General features: G+C 41.7%; 1 long non-coding RNA gene across 1 annotated transcript; it reads left to right on the top strand.

Annotated features, from left to right (window-relative positions):
* The first annotated feature begins 1,304 nt into the window (after nt 1–1,304).
* On the top strand, nt 1,305–7,062 carry LOC138770082 (uncharacterized). The gene is made up of 3 exons (XR_011359391.1): nt 1,305–1,379; nt 4,284–4,624; nt 6,970–7,062. It is a non-coding gene; the product is annotated as an uncharacterized lncRNA (long non-coding RNA).
* The last annotated feature ends 400 nt before the right edge of the window (nt 7,063–7,462 follow it).

Raw genomic sequence — 7,462 nt, 5'->3', positions numbered from 1 at the left:
TAAGGCCTTAGAAAGATATGGCTGCTTTCTTCCGGAGACAGCACCACTCTTGCCTCCAGTTTGGGTGCAGGTTTTGTAATGCTGCGTTTACACGGAACGATTATCGTGCAAATTTGCACGATAACGATCGAATTCGAACGATAATCGTACGTGTAAACGCAGCGAACGTCGAGCGAAAAATTGATCTTTGAACATGTTCTTAAATCATTGTTCGTCGTTCGCAAAAAAATTGCCGATTTTTCCGTGTAAACAGTCGTTCACCAATTTTACCTATGTGCGAGATAGGCTTAAGTGATCGCAAAACAAATTTTCCATATGATATATCGTTCCGTCTAAATGCTGATCGTTATTAAAAAAAAAACGTTAATAGTACGATCGGGCAAATTATCGTTCCGTGTAAACGCAGCATAACTTTGTTCCATTGAAGGGAATGGAGCTTAATTGCAAATCTCACCTGAACTGGAGACAGGAGTCTATGGAAGAAAGTGGCCATGTTTTTCTAACGCTGGATAACCCCTTTAAGATCTGGGCACTAGGGTCTTTCTTATAACCTCTCTAGCTATGGTACTTTAAGGGCTTGTTCACATACATCTGGGGTTCTGGTGAAGTTTCTCCTCTGGTGTGTTAGAATATTGCAAGAGGAAAATAAATGCCATAACTAATCCCATTGATGTCAACAGGGTCATTTCTGCCATCCGGTGAGTCAGCTGTAATGATAGACGGGTCCAGTAGCAGAAGATGTCTTTTATAAATTTCCTATCCAAGTCTTTCCATGAGACCAGATGACAACTGATGCATTGCACAGGATAGGGGACGACAAGCTGAACACTGGGGGTCCTAATGCTGGGACTCCCACTCGTTACCAGAATGGAGGAAACCTGTTTCTTGAATAAACGGATGGCACCGCACATGCACGGCCAGGGCTCTAGTTATTCTCTGTGGGGCTACAAAATATTGCCACAGCTAAAAAAAATCCAACATGACCGATCACATTATTGGCAGGCAGAAGTTTGTCAATGGCCATAAGAAATGGTCAGTATTGGACATTTGGTCTAATTTCTAATATATATATATATATATATATATATATATATATATATATATATATATACTGTATATATATATATATATATATATATAGCCATCTCTTCACAATAAGGCAGATTTATCAAACATGGTGTAAAGTGAAACTGGCTCAGTTGCCCCTAGCAACCAATCAGATTCCACCTTTCATCCCTCACAGACTCTTTGGAAAATGAAAGGTGGAATCTGATTGGTTACTAGGGGCGACTGAGCCAGTTTCACTTTACACCATGTCTGATAAATCTCCCCCCTTGTATTTTTCAAGAAAAAGTTGCAGATTACTGCAGAAAAAACAGGTAAATATATAACACTCTACCCACAAGGCCTTCCTAGACCTACACTGGCAAATCTTTCAAAATATATCCTACGCTAGCTATGGCGTTTTCTCACCAGATTTCTCCCATAGACCTCTATAGTTTTTCTTTCACTGTATATTACTACGATACTATGGGGGAGATTTATCAAACATGGTGTAAGGTGAAACTGGCTTAGTTGCCCCTAGCAACCAATCAGATTCCACCTTTCATTCCTCACAGACTCTTTGGAAAATGAAAGGTGGAATCTGATTGGTTGCTAGGGGCAACTAAGACCATCCTACTTTACACCAGTTTGATAAATCTCCCCCTATATTACTACAATACTATGTTACTATAACACTATATTATTATGTCCCTATGGCCACTAAGCTGTCACGTGTAGTAATAACTGCATCACTGCAAGCACTGGTCAGTAGTGCCTGCAGTTAAAGGGATATTTGCAGAGCCTGGAAGGCCGCTCTGCCACCTGGTGCTGCAAATGATGACAGCTCAGGGGCCTAGTGTATTGCAGGAGCAGACCATAGGGGCCCCTAATATGGCTGCCACAGTGGTAGCTGTGGCCCTGGAGATAGTGGCAGTCACGGTGTGATAGGAAGATCTCTCCATGTATAGGGCATTTTGTTAAATTGGAAATATTACCTAGAAACTGTCCAGCCAATGACCAGATTCATCTGATAGATCACACAAAGTTTAGGCTCTAGAACCGAAGTTCTGACCATGGCTATGTTCACACAACGTTGCTTTTATGTAAAGAACAGAAGCTGATTGCAATGGAATCAGCGTCCGTTCTTTACTGCATGGGCGTGCTCACTCTGCTTTATGTTAACACTTGTTTTTTAACGTTAAAATATTGTACCTGCCTATTTTTTAAATAATAGCTGTTCACACAACGTAATGCGCAGCGGCGGCCGCACTTGGCATTGAAGTCAATGGCTAAATGATTTGCGGGCACACTTGACAGTGCCCGCAAATCAGAGTTATTGGCTGCAGGGACGTCCTGAATGCAGCCTGGCGACCTTTGCTATGCGACGAACGCTGTTAAACGTTGTGTGAACATAGCCCAGATCAGATTGTTGCTGAAACTGCAGAATTTTTATGAATCTTAGGCTGGCTTCCCACTACGTTTTTGCAATCTGTTTTTTGCAACAAAAAAAAAGGGATGAAAAATGAATGAAAAAAACGGATGCATACGTGTGTATACGTTTTTCCATTGACTTCCATTATAAAATAAACGGATCAAAACGGATCCGTTTTTTTTGTGTTGGACACAAAAACTTGGTCGACCACGTTTTTGTGCCCGTCAAAAAAAAACGGATCCGTTTTTTTTTTTTATAATGGAGGTCAATGGAAAAACGGATGCACACAGTTGCATCCGGGTTTTTTTTATTAATTTTCATTGAAAAAACAGATTGCAAAAACGTAGTGTGAACACCCAGCCTTACTGACACTTTATACTTATGACACTATATAGGGGGAGATTTATCAAATATGGTGTAAAGTGAAACTGGCTCAGTTGCCCCTAGCAACCAATCAGATTCCACCTTTCATTCCTCACAGACTCTTTGGAAAATAAAAGGTGGAATCTGATTGGTTGCTAGGGGCAACTGAGCCAGTGTCACTTTACACCATGCTTGATAAATCTCCCCCAATGTTACCACTATACTGTGTTACTAGAATGCTATGATACTATGAAAATTATTTTTGGACATCTTTTACAAACAGCGGACGTTATTTTTTTGTTGTTCACGCAATGTTTTTCTTTTTTTCACCGTCCTTTCACCGTCCTTACTATTAAATTCAACGGACTTTTCAATTAAAGACCCAAAGGGCAATCATTCAACCTAAAGTAGAATAATGTACCAACAGCATCCAATCCTCAAAATAACGGACGTCATTGTAAGATTTAAGAACGGACAAGAAAAAAACGTTGCGGGAACGAACATAGTCTTACAATGACATTATATTACTATAATGCCATGTTAATATGATACTGTTCGGCTATGTTCACACAACGTTAAAAAAAAAGAAAAGGCATCTGATTTTGATGTTTAAAAAAACGTCCGATTTTGCCACAATTTAACTGACTGCAATGGCAATGCATTGAAGTCAATGGAAAGACGGACGTCTTTCTTTTTTTACCGTGGACGTCAAAATAATGAACGTGATCATTCTTTTCGGACGTCTTTTGCAAACAGCGGACGTTTTTTATTACTTGTTCACACACAATTTTCCTTTTGTCACCGTTCTTTCTCCGTTTTTACTATTAAATTTAATGGACTTTTTAATAAGCCGCATCCAAAGTCCAATTAGTAACTCAAACTAGTATAATGTACCAACACCAAGGGGAGGCCAGACAGCTAAATAACGTCCGTTACTTTACATTTAAACTAACGGACGTCATTTTAAACGGAGCTGAAAAAACGTTGTGTGAACATAGCCTTACCATGATTATACGTCACAATGACGTTATGTTAATATGATCCTCTGCTTAGTATGATACATGATACAACGACCCGAGCTCCCAGCATCATTGATCCCTAGAGTTCTAATAGTTTACCGTGCAGGGACACTGGGCTCTAATCTGGGGGTAATAGTGCGGTGCCCAATATACCAGCTGAGGATGCCCCATATACAGATGTCAGAGTAATGCAATGTCCTAACAGCTGAGAGATGGGGGCGCTGGAGTCCCTGCTGTTCAGCCAGTGTATTAACCCTTCTGTAACATCTGCTGGTTTAACTGGACCCCGAAGTGTTATTAACCAACTATAAGAAGGTCAGGTGGGCTGATGCTCCCTGCCTCCTCTAATCCCTCTGACACCTTGATCTCTCTGACTCCGCTGACCTGCTTCCCACAACATCCTTTGTTCCTCATTTTTGTTTCAGGCATTGACAAACTATGGATAAGACCCCCAGAGATCACCAATAGACAAGTTATATGATCCCAGGGGGGCAGCATGTAATGACTGGCAAATGGCCTCCAGTAACTTCCCAGTGACTGCTGGCAGCTAACAGTGCAGAACAATGGCAGATTAGGGATCTAAAGTTATTGACTGGACTTATTACATATATACTGCTACATGGAAAAAACAGAGGGCAGAAGAAATAACAGATGAAGATGTGGCCCCCTTCGATGGTTTCTTTTACATGGTTACAGGATTGGAAAAGGTCATTGCTGGGCAAAAAGTAGATGTCCAGCGCCAACAATCAACATGGCATTTAAAGAGGTAGTAGGCGTCTTTTCAATAAATTGGCGCCAGAAAGTACCAGAGATTTGTAATTTAATTCTATTTAAAAAATGTCCAGTCTTATCAGCTTCTTTATGTCCTGCAGGAAGTGGTGTATTCTCTCCAGCCTGACACAGTGCTCTCTGCTGCCACCCCTGTCCATGTTAGGAACTGTCCAGAGCAGGAGCAAATCCCCATAGAAAACCTCTCCTGTTCTGGACAGTTCCTGACATTGACAGAAAGCACTGTGTCAGACTGGAGAGAATACACCACTTCCTGCAGGACATACAGCAGCTGATAAGTATAGGAAGACTAGAGTTTTGTTTTGTTTTTTTGCTGAATTACCCCTTTAACAGACAATGTGTTGCCCAATCCCTGAGTCTGTAGTTCAGCTATAACACCCCAGTATAAGAAGGGGCTCTCCAGCTAGTAGGATGGCATAATATACAGTAAAACCTCTAATAGACCCACCCAAAACTGCATTGAAAACTGGTCTTCTAGGGTGGAGGTCTCCTCAAAGGTGACCAGAATGTACAAATTATCAAAAGAAATGATATCTCAACAAGAAGCTGATCTCCCCAAAGCAACGTCCATTGGAGAGGTTTCCCTGTATTCCAGGTTCCACATGTAGGGTGGTGACAGATACAGTTAAAGGGGTATTCTGATGTTTTCTTCTTTTCCATTTTTTAAAGGGGTTATCCAGGATTAGAAAAACATGGCCGCTTTCTTCCAGAATCAGCACCACTCTTGTCTCCAGTTTGGATGGGGTTTTGCAATTAGGCTCCATTCACTTCAATGGTATTGAGCTGCAAAACCCCTTCTAAACTGGAGACCAGAGTGGTGCTGCTTCTGGAAGAAAGTGGCCATGTTTTTCTAATCCTGGATAACCCCTTTAATAAAGTTATATCATATTATGATATAAAGACATTTTTTACTTTTACATTGAGTAGCAGTGGTAAGGGGAAAGAAGACCCCTCTGCTGCTGCCAATGGCTGTGTCAGGAACTGCAGGGCTGCTCAAGCTCTGGTCAGCATAGTAACATATCACATGTATGAAATGCTAGCAATACTGCACCTGATCTACTGCACCTGATCTGATGTTTATTCCAATGTTAGCATTAGAATAGTTATTATACTTAGAAAAGCAGTATCACTAGCAATGAGGCCATGCTGTGCCATGCCTGCAGCTCTCCGGTCACAGGCTGGGGACTATTCTGACATGCATTATATAGAAACCAGTGGAGGCTCAGTATTGTGATCGCTGCACACAGTAACACCAGTCATCTCTGGACCTGTGCCGGTTGACAGCTTTAGTAATCCTGCAGTTCCTGATACAGCCTCTGGAGGCAGCAGAGGGGTCTGTCACCCCTTACATCTGGTACTCAAATGTTTTGTTTTGTTTTTTTAAATCTATACATTTTCTTGAATAAAGTTATATTACAAAATAAATGCAAAAAAAAAAAAAAAAAATTTGAAGTATGATAGCCAAATACACAACATGTTACATGTGATGTGCCTCCTGAACACCTGATATAAACACATTGGAAACATGGATCCAGGAACAGCGCCATGCTTGGTCACAGGTGGTATTGCAGTTCAGTTCTATTACAATAAATGGGAATGAACTGCAATTCTGCAGTGGCATCAGTGCCACTTAGCTCCGCCCACAGTGACACCGTTGGACCCGTCCCTCTGTGATGTCATCGCACATAGGCCCCCCACGACGTCCATTGGTATGAGCTGACCTAGAGGGGGTGGAGCCTAGACCTTTAGGCCAGCCTGTTCCAATAGTCGTCGAGGAGGTGGGGCCTATGTGCCTATGATGTCATGAAGGGGCGGGGGCAATTGTGGCGCTGTGGGTGGGGCCAAGTGGCGCTACTTAGCACAATCTGCAGTTGATAAAAGATTACTTTTTACTTGAACAGGAAGCATGACGTATAATATAAAATAAGGTCTGAAAACTGCTAAATTTACCTTTTACACCTGTGCATAGAGGTCAGAATGCAAAAGGGGGGGGGGCAGTGTCACTTTAAGCTATTTAAGAGGAAATGGCATGAAGTATGTTAGGGGTGAAGCACCATCAGACGAGCTCTTCTCCCTCCTGTCTGTACATCTCACTCTCTTCAAACCTTCCTATTATGACACTGTCCTCCGTGCTGTAAAACAATAGGAGGAAATTAACTAATGAAGTGCTAAGTGTTGTCTGTGGCCGTGTCAGTGTCGGCCCGCTGACTGATCTGGCAGGTCCTGACTGTAAGTGCGGAGATTCCAATCAATAGAGCAGAGAGGAAAACACTGGTTTGATGTTTTATATCGCCAAATTGACAAGCGAATTCTCTTTCCTAGAATCGCTACATTCCCATCCGACTTTACTCTACGGCACTAGGCAAAAGTCAGAGACCTTCCTCAGGTTTTATTTTTCCAGACAAAATAACCATTTTAGGTGAGTAAGTTATTTTTCAGTATAAGGAGAAAATGTATTTAATAAAAAATGACAACTAAATAGAACATGAAATCTTGTGTACGCCCTACTGCAACTTTAACTCTTACATAGTGCCTGAGACGAGATGCCAAACTGTTTGTGTTCTGCAAAATTCACCGAACCTGAAGACTCAGCATTTGACTCCCGGCAGCTGGAGAAGTTGGATGCCGCCCTAGGGAGTCCAGAAAACATGGATCCAACTTCTTCAACCGTGGCATCTAACTTCTCTAACCGTGGCATTCTACTTCTCTAGCTGCCGGGAGTTAAATTCAGGTTCAGAGAATGTTGCCAAACCTAAACAGTTCAGGTTTTACTTGTGTGCACCCTACTGCAACTTTAACTCTTACATAGTGTTGA

Source organism: Dendropsophus ebraccatus, chromosome 12 (genome assembly GCF_027789765.1).
Source record: "Dendropsophus ebraccatus isolate aDenEbr1 chromosome 12, aDenEbr1.pat, whole genome shotgun sequence".
NCBI classification, from domain to species: Eukaryota; Metazoa; Chordata; class Amphibia; order Anura; family Hylidae; genus Dendropsophus; species Dendropsophus ebraccatus.
This window is presented reverse-complemented; position numbering and strand designations above follow the sequence as displayed.